Source organism: Notamacropus eugenii, chromosome 4 (genome assembly GCF_028372415.1).
Source record: "Notamacropus eugenii isolate mMacEug1 chromosome 4, mMacEug1.pri_v2, whole genome shotgun sequence".
Classification (NCBI taxonomy): Eukaryota; Metazoa; Chordata; class Mammalia; order Diprotodontia; family Macropodidae; genus Notamacropus; species Notamacropus eugenii.
Window position 1 is genome coordinate 121,609,563 of NC_092875.1, and position 15,065 is coordinate 121,624,627.

A 15,065-nucleotide genomic window follows, 5' to 3' on the forward strand; every position below is an offset into this window, starting at 1 on the left:
GCCAATCAATGCGCTAAGTGCTGAGGATACAAAGAAAGCAAAAGACAGCGTCTGATCTCAAGTAGTTCATGGTCTACTGGTAAGTGAATATAGGGGGCACAACAGAGGCACCCCAGTAGTGAGGATCTAGGCTTGAATATTAGTCCTGATACTTACTAGCTTTGTGATGTGAGCCAGGCATTTAACCACTTTGAGCCTCAGTTTCCTCATCTGTAAAATGAGGAGAATAATACTTACACTAACAGACCTCACTTCTGTGGATTTTAAAAGGACTCATGTTTACTACGACCAAGGGCATTTCTGAACGGTTTTATCAATTGGTCATACGTAGCATAGCTTTCAGTCATGTTCGACTCTCTGTGACCTCATTTGGGGTTTTCTTGGCAAAGATGCTGGAGGGGTTTGTCATTTCCTCCTCCAGCTCATTTTACAGAAGAATAAACTGAGGTAAAAAGGGTAAAGTGACTTCCCCAGGGTCACACAGCTAGTAAATGTCTGAGGCCACATTGAACTCAGGTCTTCCTGATTTCAGACCTAGCGTTCTATCCACCGTGCCACCTACCTGCCCCAAGAATTAGCTATCAGAGTCAAAATAACAGTCACAATCACAGAAAGGACTACAGAGGTCAGCTGGTCCAACCTCCTGCTTGTCCAAAACTCTTATCAGATAAAAATATTAACAAAAACCATGATAATTCTGGGTCAGGATCTAAGACTTCATCAATATAAGGCACTCCTGGTGTGGACCCTTCCTCTATGGATACAGCTTGGCAATTCAATTGTAATTTCCCATTGCAATGAGTTGCCTTGGGTGATGATGATTTAACTCTAGTCTCCCAGCTGGTACATGTATGAATAAGGATTTGGACCCCAATCTTTCTGCCTCCCAAGTCTGACACTAAGCCATGGCACTTCTCCAGGGCTGACCTTTACAGAGAGGTTTACACATATTACCTCACTCGATCTTCACAACAACCCTGTGAATTGAAAGTATTATCTTCATTTTACAGAGGAAGAAACTGAGGCAGACAGAAGTTAAATGACTTGCCCATGGTCACACAGTTTATTAAGTGATGGAGGTAGGATTTAAACTCAGATCTTCCTATGTGTGAACCCAGTATGTTTCCCACTATCCCACAGAAGGTCCATCCAGCATCTCCTTCAATGTTTTCAATGATGCAGAGTTCACTCTTTCACACTCATTCCATTTGTGGATAGTTCTAATAGTTTAAAAATTCCTCCTTACAGGAATCTAAGAATTGCCACCCTGTAACCCTCATACCCCAGTTTTTTTGTAACCACACAGAATAAGCTTCACCTGTTCCCACATGAGGCCTTCAAACAATCTTTCTACAGGCTAAGCATTCCTAATTCAAGGGTTTCTAAAGCTTCTCTTGGGCCAGTTAGTCCTTTTCCCTGATCAAAGATTGCATCTCTTTCCTTGGTCATGACAGGGAGGGGAGGGAGAAAGGATGGATGGATGGATGGATGGGTGCAAACCTATCTCTGAGATCACAGAAAACCTCCAAGCAAGACCCCTTTCACCAATGTTATTTAAGCATATAGCATGTACATTGGCACATTTGGTTCTACATCTGGGATGGAACTGGTTACGTCCAGTGAACTTGACTTACAATGTACCACACCAAGAACTGCCCCCAAGTGTTGGAAGATGCCAGTGTGGGGAATACCCCACATCCCACAGCTCATTCAAATTTTAAGAATGACCAAGCCCAGACATGCCATTGCCAAAGACAGACTTGTGTCTAGCTGTGGTGGCCCAGTTTTCCAGGGTAAACACCTCCTTGTAGACACTACCTCAAATAAGGTAATTTCCTTTTTTCTTCACACACACCCAACTGTTTTCTCCTTTTGAAATTCAATTCAGGCACCCTCTATACCCCCAGCAGATATCACCCCACATTACTCACTGGTGCCGTATTGCTTACATCCTGGGAACCTTCTGCAATTTGACTCTGGGGACACCAGTGCGTCAGAGATCTGAAAGGGAAAAAAAAACTCTATATTAAAACCAATTTGAGGGTTGGGATGGAGAATAGGTATCAGATGGCCAACTTTGCTTTCGATGAGTCCTGAGTTGTAGGCAGGGGGAAACATGGTAAGAGAGAGTATTGGACTTGGAGTCAGGAAGACCAGAAATCCAATCTGGCCTCTCTCACTTACTAGCTGTGTGACCCTGGGTAAATCACTTCTGTATCTCGGTTTTTTTATCTGTAATATAGGGATAATAATAGCACCTAGCTTGCAGGGTCATTGTGAAGATCAAATGAAGTGATAATTACCAAGTGCCTGGCACATGGTAAGAGCTATATAATGTTAACTATTATTATGAAAATCCCACTTCTGACAGTCACTAGCTGTATGACCCTGAACAAGTCACTTCATCTGTTTCTGAATCTGTTTTCTCATCAACAAAATGAGTTGGTTGGACTTGATAACCTGTAAGATTCCACGCCATTGTAAATCCATCCTGCGAACTTGTAAAACTCTCCAGGGCTTTGTTAGAAAAAAGACTCTAATTTAGTCTAAGCCAGCAGATGGGAGGGTCAAGTAGGATAGGCTTCAGGAGAGGGGAATACAGTGGGTAAAAATGATTGGGGACTAAAGGCTTTCTTTAAATTTCACTCAGGTAAATTATTTTCTTTATCAAGAGGACAACTGGCTGCTGCATTGGGTGTCAAATTGTTATTATTCTTTTCTTGATGGGCAGCGTGGCAAGAGGCTCTGTAATTTGCTCTGAACTTGAAAAGACAGCTATTCATAAAAGCAAGACAAAAGGAAATCTCAATGTATATTTATATCACAGGAGCCTGCTGCCAAGAGAGCTCAATGTCCTTTGACAATTCCTGGGGAACACCACAGCTCAAAATATCAGGTCTCCAGAGTGGCCAACATCTGGTTGGTATCTTAAATTCTGGTCTGAGTGGGCAAAAGATGCTGAGGGGTAGCGAAGGGGCTAGTCTAAAACATGAGAAAGAGAAAAGGAGTGAGACAGAGACAGCGACAGAGAGAGACAGAGAAAGAGAGACAAAGAAAGGATAGACAGAAAGAAAGAGAGACAGAGAGAAACGGAGACAAGCAGAGAGATGAGACATTAAAAAACACACAGAGAGATGGAGACAGACAGAGGCAGAAAGACAGAGAGACAAGAGACAGACAGAAAAAGACAGAGACACACACACAGAAAGACAGACAGAGAAAGGGAGACTTACAGAAAAGAGACACACACGCAGAAAGACAGAGGCAGAAACAAAGACAGAAAGATACACACAAACACACACATACAGAGAGAGAGAGAGAGAGAGAGAGAGAGAGAGAGAGAGAGAGAGAGAGAGAGAGAGAGAGAGAGAGATCCATTCAAATGTACAGCTATAACTCAGAGATGGGTCCAATGTCCTTCCTTCTCTTCATCTCTTAGTTTAAGTAACACGTTTTCTGTAGCATCCTTTCTGAAGTTTTTCTATTCTTTGTCTTTCCTGTTTCTTTTTGCTTTTATTCTCTTCCAAACTTTATTCTCTAATTCATGAGTGACGTCTTTACTTGTTATTTATTTTCTATTTCTTCCATGAGTGATCCCCCTGGGCAAATAAGATCCTCTTTCCCATTTCTGTCATGGCATGTGTTGGTCTAACTGCATTCCTTTTTTTCCTACTGTTCCTCACTCTGAATTCTTCTCTTTCTTCCTCTTTTGAACTTCTAAAACAAATTTTATTATGGCATTTCTTATAGTACATCTTATTACAGTATACCTTAACTAGAGTACAGTTATTTATCTACTATGGGATCTCCTCCGCGAGGGTATAAACATCTGGAAAAGCAGAGGTCGTAGGGTGGATAGTGTACTAGACTTGGGACAGTATACTGACCTCTGACATGTACTAGCTGTATGACCATGGGTAAGTCACTTAACTTGTCTGAGCCTTAGTTTCCTTATCTGTAAAATACAGATAATAATGATGGGAAGTTCAAATGAGGTAATGCATGGAATGTGCTTTGCAAACCTCATATTCACAATGTATGGCAATTCATATAGATATGTGTGCACACACAAAAATGCACATCCATCTATACATACATGTTTGCACACATGAACATACACATGTCTACACACAGGTAGTTAGGTGGTGCAGTAGAGAGTATGTTGGGCTTCTGAGTTCAAATCTAGCCTCAGACTTGCTAACTGTGTGACATGGAGCAAACCACTTAACTCTGTTTGCCTCATTTTTTATCATCTATAAAAATAAGCTGGAGAACAAAATGGCAAAACACTCTAGTATCTTTGCCAAGAAAGCCTTAAGTGAGGTCATGAAGAGTTGGATATGACTGAAAATGACTGAACAGACATGGACACTTACATATATATTTGTACATCACCTCTGCTGATGGAGGTGATCTCTAGGTAACCTTGTGATTCTAAACTAGACAGGGCCCAACCTATAGTTTCAAGTAAACATCCTGAAGGATTCTTGGAAGCAAATAAAAGTCCAGGGCAGACTGCCCAACACAGGTACAGGTATTCCCCTCCACAGTGGACGAGTCTGATGCAAGCCCATCACAGCAGAAACCCTCAAGGGCAATCAGTCCCCAGGTGAGGGATGAGATGGGACTACATATACACACACACACACACACACACACACACACACACACACATATACATACACACACACATATACATATATATATATGGATGTATATACATACATACTTAGTGTATCAAATTTCCCAAAGCAGTTTAAAGTTCTGATAGCTTAAAACTGTACTTAGAGGTTTGGGCACTCTGTATATAAATGTATGTTTGGTCTGGATCCGGGATTTCATCAATATGAAGAATTTCCCAAGTAGCAACTCCTTCCAGCTATGCTAATCAGCAATTCATCTACACCTTACTCACAGAGAGTTGCCTGGGAAATTGAGAGGTTAAGAGACATATCACACAGGCAGGTACTATCTAACAGTTAGTACCTGAGCCCAAATCTGGCTGACTCCAAGACCCAGTCCTTAATGCACTAACCTCCCCTTCCTCTTAAATGGCTGCACTATTACTTCTCTGCCTACCCCCAAAGTGCCTGTCCAAGACCTCTTACATGGCAAGTTCTCCAAGATTTCATCTGGATGGATGGGTGCACTTCAGGTAGTATAACCTGTGGGTAGGACAGGGATATTTTGGGAAAAGGGCCTTTCTCAAAACTTCTATAACAATGCCATACAAACAAATGGCTATTCTGTCAACCTAAGTCAGAAAAACTTTCATAACTATTAACCAGTCAACAAATATTTGCTAAGCACTTACTATGTGCTACTGTGCTAAGAACTAGGGATATAAAGAAAAAAGGAAGAACACTCCTTCCTCTCAAGGAACTTACATTTTAACGGTGAGAAATAGCAACATGTCCATATATAGAAGAGGGTAGATGGAAGATGACCTTTGGGGAGAAGGCACTAGAGACGGGAGAGGTGGATGGACCTGGAAAAGGCCTCCTGAAGAAGGTGGCCTATAGCCTCTTGAGTAAGCACTCCACAGAATAAGAAAGAAGGGAATTCCTCACGTGGATTCTTCCCCACTGCCTCCTCCCACAGGAGACAGCCTGACTCCCTCATTGGGCCCTTCAGACCTCTGACTTCACTGTTGTGACCCTCTGCTGATGGAGGTGATCTCTAGGTAACCTTGTGAATCTAAACTAGACAGGGTCCAACCTATAGTTTCAAGTAAACATCCTGAAGGATTCTTGGAAGCAAATAAAAGGCCAATGCAGACTGCCCAACACAGGTACATGTATTCCCCCACATAATCAGACCAGTACATGAGAACATGGACATCTCTTTGGGGCCTGGCATGGTGATGATGCAAGTCCATCATGGCTGAAACGCTCAAGGGCAGGCAGTCCCCAGGTAAGAGACTAGAAGGGACTACAGACCACAAAAGAGATGCACACCCCCAAACCAAAGCCCCAGCAAACAAGGATCCATACACTGAGTTGTCCAAATAATTCATTTTCTTAATGACTTAGGAACTGTTTGACATTGTAAAAGTCATTAAACTTCTGGGTTTCTACAACATGAAAATAAAGATAAGACTCAAATTAGCTACTTCAGAGGGTTGTTATGAAGAAAATATTTTGTGCATTTTCTGGGAGGAGGGAGATCTGGACTTACATTTTAATTAGTGTGGATGAATTCCTAATATGGAAATTTCCCTCACTGATGCAGATTGGTATCACCTATGTAATTTAGATTAATTAACTCGAAAGCTGAAAGGGACCTTGGAGGTCATCTTAAGCCAACTCTCATTTTGGTGTTGTTCGTCCTTTCTTTTCAAAGAGGACCAATAACTTTATGGGTGATGTCTTTACTCCTCGGTGAATTGGATTTAGCTGAGGCAGAGTTGCATGGTCATCAGCCTCACTGTCTCTTCTACAATCACTAAATTCCAGTGGCAGGACAAAAGTCAGCATGACAGCGATGGCCCAGGATGCAGTGGATGACCTTGGCCTCTTCAATGCCTGACCAAGCTCTAAGCACTCCACAACGCCTGCTTCAGGTACCTTCATGGCTGTTGAAACAAACTGTTCTCATCCTCCGGGGGGAGTCTTTGCATCCTTGGGGTGGATGGACCCCACCTAACTCACTGACAGGTTTGAGGCCCATCAGTTACCCTCAGTCTGGTTTAGTTTGTCTGCTGGATACTGTTTTCCTGGGATGTGGCTGCTGTACATGCTAGAAGCTTCTTGGAGGCACAGGTGAGAGCTGGGTGACAGGAGGACACCAAAGAAGGACGAGCAGCCCTGAAAAGGGCTCAGCAAGGCCTTACACCAAATGTGCTACTCCTCCCTGAATACTCCACATAGCTCTTACCCTTTCATATTAGAGATGAAGAAGCTGAGGAAGAAAAAGAACAAGTATCTTGTCCAGGGTCATACAGCTAGTTGTTACATCAGAAGGGATTTGAACTCTGGCCTTTTTGACTCGTAGAGCAGCTGGTTAACATACTGGATGAAGTCCTGGGCCTGAAGTCAGGAAGACTCATCTTCCAGAGTTCAAAAAATTTGACCCTAGACACTTACTAGCTGTGTGACTCTGGGTAAGTCACTTAACCCTGTTTGCCTCAGTTTCTTCATCTGTTAAATGAGCTGAAGAAGGAAATGGCAAACTACTCCAGTGTCTCTGCCAAGAAAACTGCAAATGAAGTCACAGAGTCAGATGTGACTGAAAGAAATGACCGAACTTGAGGACTTCTTCAATAATTTCAGGAAGTTTTAACCTTAGGGCAATGACAGGGAAAGTGATTTGCCCATAGTCACACAGCTAGTACACATTTGAAGAAGGACTTATATCCAGATCTCCCTGGCTTCAGACTGAGGAATATATGATACACAGCAGCTTGGGAGTCAGGAAGACCTAGGTGCAACTAGACTTTCCCTTTAATGAGCTACGGGATCCTGGACACTAGTTTTACTGTTAGAGCCTCAGGCAATTCTCCAGGACAGTTTTATTAGGGAGTTTCCTCATCCCAGAATGAGACTGTCCCACTCAAGAAATCAAACAATGCGTGTTAATTAAGCATCTACTAGTGTCAAGGCATTGAGCTAAGCCCTGAGGATACAAGAAGAGGCAAAAAAACAAAAACAAAAAACCCAATAAAAACCAGTCCCTGCCCTCAAGGAGCTAACAATCTAATGGAGGATACAAATATACACAAACAACCTAAATACAGGATAGATAAGAGAGAATGAACAGAAAGAAGACACTGGAATTGAGAAGCATTGGGCAAGGCTTCCTGAAAAATATGGGGATTTTAGTTGGGGAACTTAAAGGAAGCCAGTGACTACAGATATTTCAGGTGTTGCTAAGGGGTATTTGGGGACTAGCACCTCTGGTGTGACAGCTTGCTGAGTCCTTTGTAGGACTGCTCATTCACCTTTGGTGTCCACTTGTCACCAACTCCCACCTGTGGCTCCAAGAAATTGTGGTATGTGCAGTGGACACACCCTGGTAAACCATCTTGACAGACTGGCTAAACCAACCTGAGGATAACCAACAGGCCTCAAACCTGTCACTGAGTTAGGGGGATTTCCCCCTCAAGCTTCTGAAGACTTCCCCCAGTGCAATGGGTAGATGAGAACAATTGTTTCAAAAGCCATGAAGGCACCTGAAGCAGATGCTATGGAAAGCTTACAGGTTGATAGGGCATTGAAGCTGCCAGGGTCACCAGCTGCATCCTAGGCCATCACCGGTCATCTTCCTTTTGGTCCTGCCCCTGGATTTCTATGACTCTGAAAGACAGAGTGAGGCCGATGATCTTGCAACTCACCTCACTTAAAACCAATTCATGCATGAGTCAAGTCATCAACCCATGAAGACGCTGGTCCTCTCTGAAAACCAAGGACAAACAGTAAAACAACAAGGAAATGTGAGGAAGCCGTCATCAGAGTAGGTCGGTCCTGGGGGATCATCTAATCCAACCCCCTCATTTTACAGGTGAGAAAACTGAGGCCCAGAGAGAGGAAGTGATTTGTCCAAAGTTATGCAAGTTGTTTAAGCAGCAGAGTGAGAATTTGAAGCCAAGTCTTTGGATACATTCCAGTACCCTCTTCACTATACCATATGTATCTCTCTTAAATCTTGGCATTCGTTATGCCACAGGAAGTAATATGGCAAGGATAGATATTTGTGATAATCAATAAGGAGTCTAGAAAAGGAGGAGCTGGAGACTAAGACTTTGTAAGATTAAGCCAGCACAGGGGAGGGAGTGCCCCTGAATAGCCCCACTTATCTCCCTCTAGACAGAGCCCTAAAATAAAGAAGGACATATTAAGCTATCATGATGTCCATACAATAATTGTTGATGTTCAGTCATTTCAGTTATATCTGACTCTTCATGACCCCATTTGGGGTTTTCTTGGCAACGATACTGGAGGGGTTTGCCATTTCTTTCTCCAGCTCATTTTACAGATGAGAAAACTGAGGTAAACAGGGTGAAGTGGGTTGCCCAGGGAACCAGGAAGTATCTGAGGCCAGATTTGCACATGGATCTTTCTGACTTCCAGGCCCAATGCTCTATCTACTGTACCACCTACCTGCCCCCAGGTAAGAACAGTTGATTTTTACTTATATACAGTTTATAAAGCACTTTACAAACACCATGTCTTTGGGGATCAGCAAATACTTATTGAAAGCTGCTACAGCAGCAAGGCACTAGACATAGAGAGAAGAAAAAAGGCCAACTTTCTGTTCTCAAGGATTTATATCTACAACAACAAAACATTTATGAAGCACAATCAATAATTCAATGGGAAGAATGCTGGTTTTTGTTGCTGAACCAAAAGAGCTGGAATATGAGAGTCAATTCTGAGTCTGCCCCTGTCTACCTGTGTGACCGCGATCAAGTGACTCAACTCCTCTGGACTTGTTTTCTCATTGGCAGAATGGGAGGTTGGGCTAGATGACCTTGGAGGTCTATGATCTGGATGAACTCTGGTAGCACAAAGGATGCAGATGTCTAATCTGATGGCCAGGTAGTCCAAAGAGCTGAGAAATTACACCTTTAAGCACTAAAATACGACAATTTTCACCATTCAGGAGGGAAATTTTGCTAAGATGTATTTCCCACATTTACCATTCAGTCACCTATGTATCTGCTTGGATGCTAGGCCATATAATCTGCCATTGTCTCTTTCTCCTCACTCTGTAGTTCAGAGTTCTAGAGACCACTGTTCTCCTTCCTGGGTTGGGGGTGGAGGATAAGGGGGGTAGGAATAAATCAGGGCTGTGTTAGAGCCAACTCAGGAGAGCTGACTGTTAAAATCTGCAAAAAAACAAAAACAAAAAAACTATGTAAATTTGTTAAATTTACACCTCTGAAATCAGCAAAAACCACAAATCACAGCTTGCTTTATTGTTCTGTTGATTCCCTAGACTTAAGAAAGTGATGGAGAAAAATGTTAACACAGATTCAACTTCAAAAGTGTATCTTGGTACATTTATCCTCCCCTAGGAAAGTGATGGAGAAAAATGTTAACACAGATTCAACTTCAAAAGTGCATCTTGGGTCCATTTGCCCTCCCCTTGCCCCCTTCCATTGAGAGTGCTGGGCCTGGAGTCAGGAAGACTCATCTTCCTGAGTTCAAATCTGGCCTCAGATATATACAAGCTGTATGACCCCAGTCAAGTCACTTAACCCTGTTTGCCTCAGTTTCTTCATCTGTCAAATGAGCTGGAGAAGGAAATGGCAAACCCATTGTAGTATCTTTACCAAGAAAACTCAAAAGGGGTTATAAAAAGTCTGACACAATTGAAAACAACTGAACAACAACAACGGCCCCCCCACCCCCACCCCCCAGAGCTGGTTGTTAAACATTTACTAGCGCAATCCCTAATAATTCACTAAGTTACAGACTCCATTCTGAAGGCTGAGCTATATTGATTGGTTATGTGTGTAAACATACCTGAGCCACTGCCATTATCACATGATAATTCTACTCCCCCCACCCCACCCTTACTTTTCTACTTCTTGCTCAGAGAACAGTAATCAAATCGCTATCACTAATACATCTGGAAAGGGCACAAAAACCAGCTGTCTTATGGTGCCAAAAACAAAAACCCTGCTCCCTGGCCGTGACTTCTACATAAGTTCCAAGAGGGCAGGGATTGTCTTCTTTTTGTATTTGTATCTTCAGTGCTTAGGATAATGCCATATAAGGTGTTTAATGAATAATTTTTCGTTCATTCATTCACCTAGAGCAGGTCTGCAGAAGCTGCACCGAGGCCATGCCAAAGGCTTTCAGTGGCCTGCTGAAAACGCAGAGGAGGTTTTCCTCTACATTTCTCGGGCTTCCTGAAATCCTTCAGCTTGCCCTAAGTGGTCCAGGGTCACAGGTCATGCTGGTCTGACCTAGAGGACCCATGACCAGTGGGCTCCCTATTGCCTCTAGGATAAAGTGTGCACTCTGGTTTGACACTCAAGGCCTACGTTTCCAATCTGACTACACATTACTCCCCTTCCCATACTCTCCATGCTAGCAAACTTGCCTACTTGCTTTGCTGTTACTTGTGCCTACGTTCCATCCCCAACCTGTCTTTTTAAAAAAAATTATAAACTTATATGTAATGTATTTATTTTTAAGAATGATCAATCTTTCAAATTTTATTGTCTTTAATTGATGAAATAAAACAAGCATTTCCATAATATAGTAGAATTAAGATGATTACACATGAAACTGCAAATCTATTATGTAACTTGTTATCCCTTTTATATAATAAAATTATCACAATTTTCTTTTTTTCCTTTTTTCTTCCCTCCCCTCCCCCACTCAAAAGATGGTTACCATTAGACACAAATATGGAAAAAATCATTGTATATTTACTTCTACTTGTCAGTTCTTTCTCTGGATGCAGATAGTGTCTTCCTTTATATGCCCTTTGTAGTTAACTTGGGTATTTATAATCATCAAAATGATTCATCTGCTCAAAGTCATTCTTAAAACAATACTGCTATTACCGTATACAATGGTCTCTTGGTTCTGCTTATTTCATTTCATTATTTCATGCAAGTCTATCCATGTTTTTCTAAAATTAATGATTTCTTTTATCATTTTAATCATTATTTTTAAATTAATTTTAATTTTTTAAATTAAAGTAAATTAAGATTAAAATTAATTAATCATTAATCATTTCTTTCTCTTTTTTTTTTGGAGGCAATCAGGGTTAAATGACTTGCCTGGGATCATACAGCTAGTAAGTATCTGAAGGCACATTTGAATTCAGGTCCTCCTGACTCCAGGGCCAGTGCTGTATCCACTGTGCTACTCCTTGAGCTCATCCTTTCCTAGAGTATTCCAACATGATCATATACCACAACATCTTCAATCAATCCCCAATTGACGGGCATCGCTGCAATTTCCAGTTGTTTGCCACTGCAATGTTCTGTCTGTGGAGGAAAGTTGGAGGGCCTAGAGTTTTCTGACCTACTCTGCCATCTTCCCAGAATCCTCCTCCCCATCTACATCTTTTCACAGGAAGTCTCCATACCTGGAATGCCCTCCTCCTCAACTTTTGCCCCTACAAATTCTTAGCTCCCTTCAAGGATCTGCTCATGTGCAAATGCTTTTCCTGATCCCCTTGGTTGTTTGTCCTTTCTTATTTTCCCTCCAATATCACATAGCACCTTCTACATGCTGGGCATCCTGCTAGGTGTATAAATATATAACCTATGGGGGGAAAGACAACAACTGTGTGTGTGTGTGTGTGTGTGTGTGTGTGTATCTATAGACTATAGAGAGAATCTATCTACTATAAAGTGGTTAAATATAAGGGTTATAAATGGAGGGAGGGAGGGGACCAGTAGTCAGGGTACTATCCAGAGAAGTGGAGAAAGATGCCTTTGAGCACCTGGATGAAGGAAGGTGACCAGACATACACTTGGGCCACCAGCTTTAAACTTTTGAGGGCTTTTTCATAGATGAATCAGTGACTGAAATGGACACAAGAGCAGGAAGACCAGGATATTCAAGAACATCAAAGATGGCAACATGTCTATGGTGCTAAAGCTTTCTCTGTCACTCAGAAAGGCCAGAGTCAAGAAAACCAGTGGGGTCACTGGCCTCTGTTTTAGCAACTGCTACACACAAAGTCGTCTGTTAGTTCAGGTAATAAAATAGAAACCTGAAAGGAAGAAATAAATCAGAAAGAGAGAAAACAATTCTCTCTCACCCCAGTAAACACAGTTGCCCGGTAAGCAATATATCAAAGAATCGGAGAATGAAAGGGCCTGTATAATATAACTTAGCAAAGGAAAAGAAACACTTGAGATTATTTGGTCCAAGGACCTCATTTTATAGATAAGGAAATTGAGGCCCAGAGACTTAAAATGAAGGGAAAGAAGCTGGGGTGGCATAGTGGATAGAATGATGAACCTAGAGTCAACAAGTTGTTGTTTAACTGTGTCTGACTCTATGACCCCATTTGGAGGGGATTGCCAACTTGAGTTCAAAACCAGCCTGACATACTTACTAGGATGTGATCCTGGATAAAGCACGTAACCTTTCCCAGCCTCAGTTTCCTCATCTGTAAAATGGGGATGATAATAAAATAGCATCTGTTTCTCAGGGTTGTTGTAAGGATCAAATGAGGTATTTGTAAAGCATTTTGCAAATCTTAAGGCATTATGTAAATGTGAGCCACTATTATCAGTCCCCAGTCCCACAACTAGTGAGTGGTAGACCAAAGATTTCAACCCAGAACTTTGGAGTCCCAGTACCCAGAATTGTTCTTCCGCCTCTGAATGACCGGAATAATGGCTAAACTGATTATTAAAAGTCTCCTTCTTGGCTGCATCAACCATAAAGCTGTTGGACAATCTAATTCATTTAGGATCCAAAAATTTCCCCAGAATACCAGGTCTATAACCTAAACCAATCCTTTCAGTCTTCTAGAAGTCTAAATCTAGTGATGCCTTTGGAAGACGTGAAGGATGACAGACACACCTCTGATTAGCTTAGTTTGCTGATCTCAGAAGCCTTTGAAATCTATGAAAATGAACCCCTATAAAAGGAAATATGGAAGCTGGTAAGATAAGTCTGTGGAGCTAAAATGTTTGGGTTTTTTCCATCAAACAAAGGTGAAGGTAATGAAGACAGTTTTCCAGGACTGGAGCTGAGAAGGGTCTTGTAGGGCATTCAATCCAGGTCCCCATTTTATAGAAAATGAAAAATGAGACCCAGAGGGAGGGCAAATATGCATGCCAACTGCTCGATAAACCTAAAAGGGTAACAACACATATGATGATGTTTTAATAACAGAAATACCTCAAGAAAACACGGGGCAGATTGTGCTGAAATTTAGTGTCTTAACTGAGGCCATGCCCAGCCTCCACATTTTGCTTCTTTCTTTCAGGACCTTTGTTTCCTGTATAATTATCTTTTCTTTCTATTCTACTATGTTATAGAAATACTTTTTTATTTAAGTTCAAAATAAAATAAAGAAAATTAAAGAAAAAGAAGCTCAACTGAGATGCCCACACACTCTGTGAAGTCTTTGCTCATTTTTCCCAGTTGATTTCCCTAGGCTGTTTCGGATCTTTTATTTGTCCCCTATATCTGTATGTACAGCACAATCTCCTCCCTCCATCTATTCCCTTCTCCCCCTGCTTTCCTTCCTGTCCTCTACCCCCGCAAAAGTATTCTGCTAAATCCTTAATGACTGGCTCTCAAAAAAGCATGACACACCTTCGAGTTAGCTATATTATTAATTTGCATTATTAATATTTTCTACACCACTTTTTAAGTCTAGATAATCAATAAGATGATAAATTAAGCCCTCCTTTGTAGGATTTGTTGATTTTCTAGAGGACCCTCTCCCCTCAAGTTCAAGCTGGCTCCTGTACACCTCAGCCAAGAGCCAAGTAGAATTGAATTTAAGTTTCTTGGAGTCAGGGATAATTTTATTTCTGTCTCCAACACCTTGCACAGAGTAGGTGATTAAGAGCTGTTTTGTTGATTTGACCTGGAAAAGAGGCCAGGTAGAAACATTCAAGCCAACGTACCCAAGGATTCTCTACTAATTTAAGGATTGCCTAAAAAGATCACAGATATATATATATATAGAAAGGAGAGATCTCAGGGGCCATTAAATCCAATCCTCTCCTCTGCCCATTTTATAGATGAGGGAAACTGAGGCCCTCCTAGAGTAAGTGACTTACCCATGCTCATACAACTAGTAAATGTCAGAGGTAAAACTGGAACCCAGGCATTCTGGCTTCAAATTCAAGTCTCTCTTATTTTTCAGACTCGATTTGGGGTTTTCTTGGCAAAGATAATGGGGGAAATCAACATATGAACATAAAAATAAATTCAAAACTTTAAGTAATTTTGAGAGACTGGGGAAAGCATTAAACGGCTAGAGAGATTAGGAGAGGACTTTTGTAGTAAATGGCATTCTGGCTTGAATGAAATCAAATTCTAAGAGGTACAAGTGTAGAAAGACAGCATTTCCATTAAGGGGCCAGACTGGGCAAAAGTGCAGAGGTGAGAATATTGTGAACCTCAGGA

The 15,065-nt window shown here is 41.6% G+C and overlaps 1 protein-coding gene across 6 annotated transcripts in view; it reads right to left on the minus strand.

Moving 5' to 3' along the window:
* The window catches only part of ZHX2 (zinc fingers and homeoboxes 2), a 215,556-nt gene that overhangs the window by 104,793 nt on the left and 95,698 nt on the right, over positions 1-15,065 (minus strand). For 4 of the 6 annotated variants that reach the window (XM_072603184.1, XM_072603179.1, XM_072603181.1 and 1 more), the window contains one exon: positions 1,932-2,001. The gene's annotated coding sequence lies outside the window, so the exon portion shown is untranslated. Of the gene's footprint in view, positions 1-1,931; positions 2,002-8,332; positions 8,357-13,029; positions 13,053-15,065 lie in introns of those variants that run through there. The other 2 variants (XM_072603180.1, XM_072603183.1) reach the window with 2 other exon arrangements.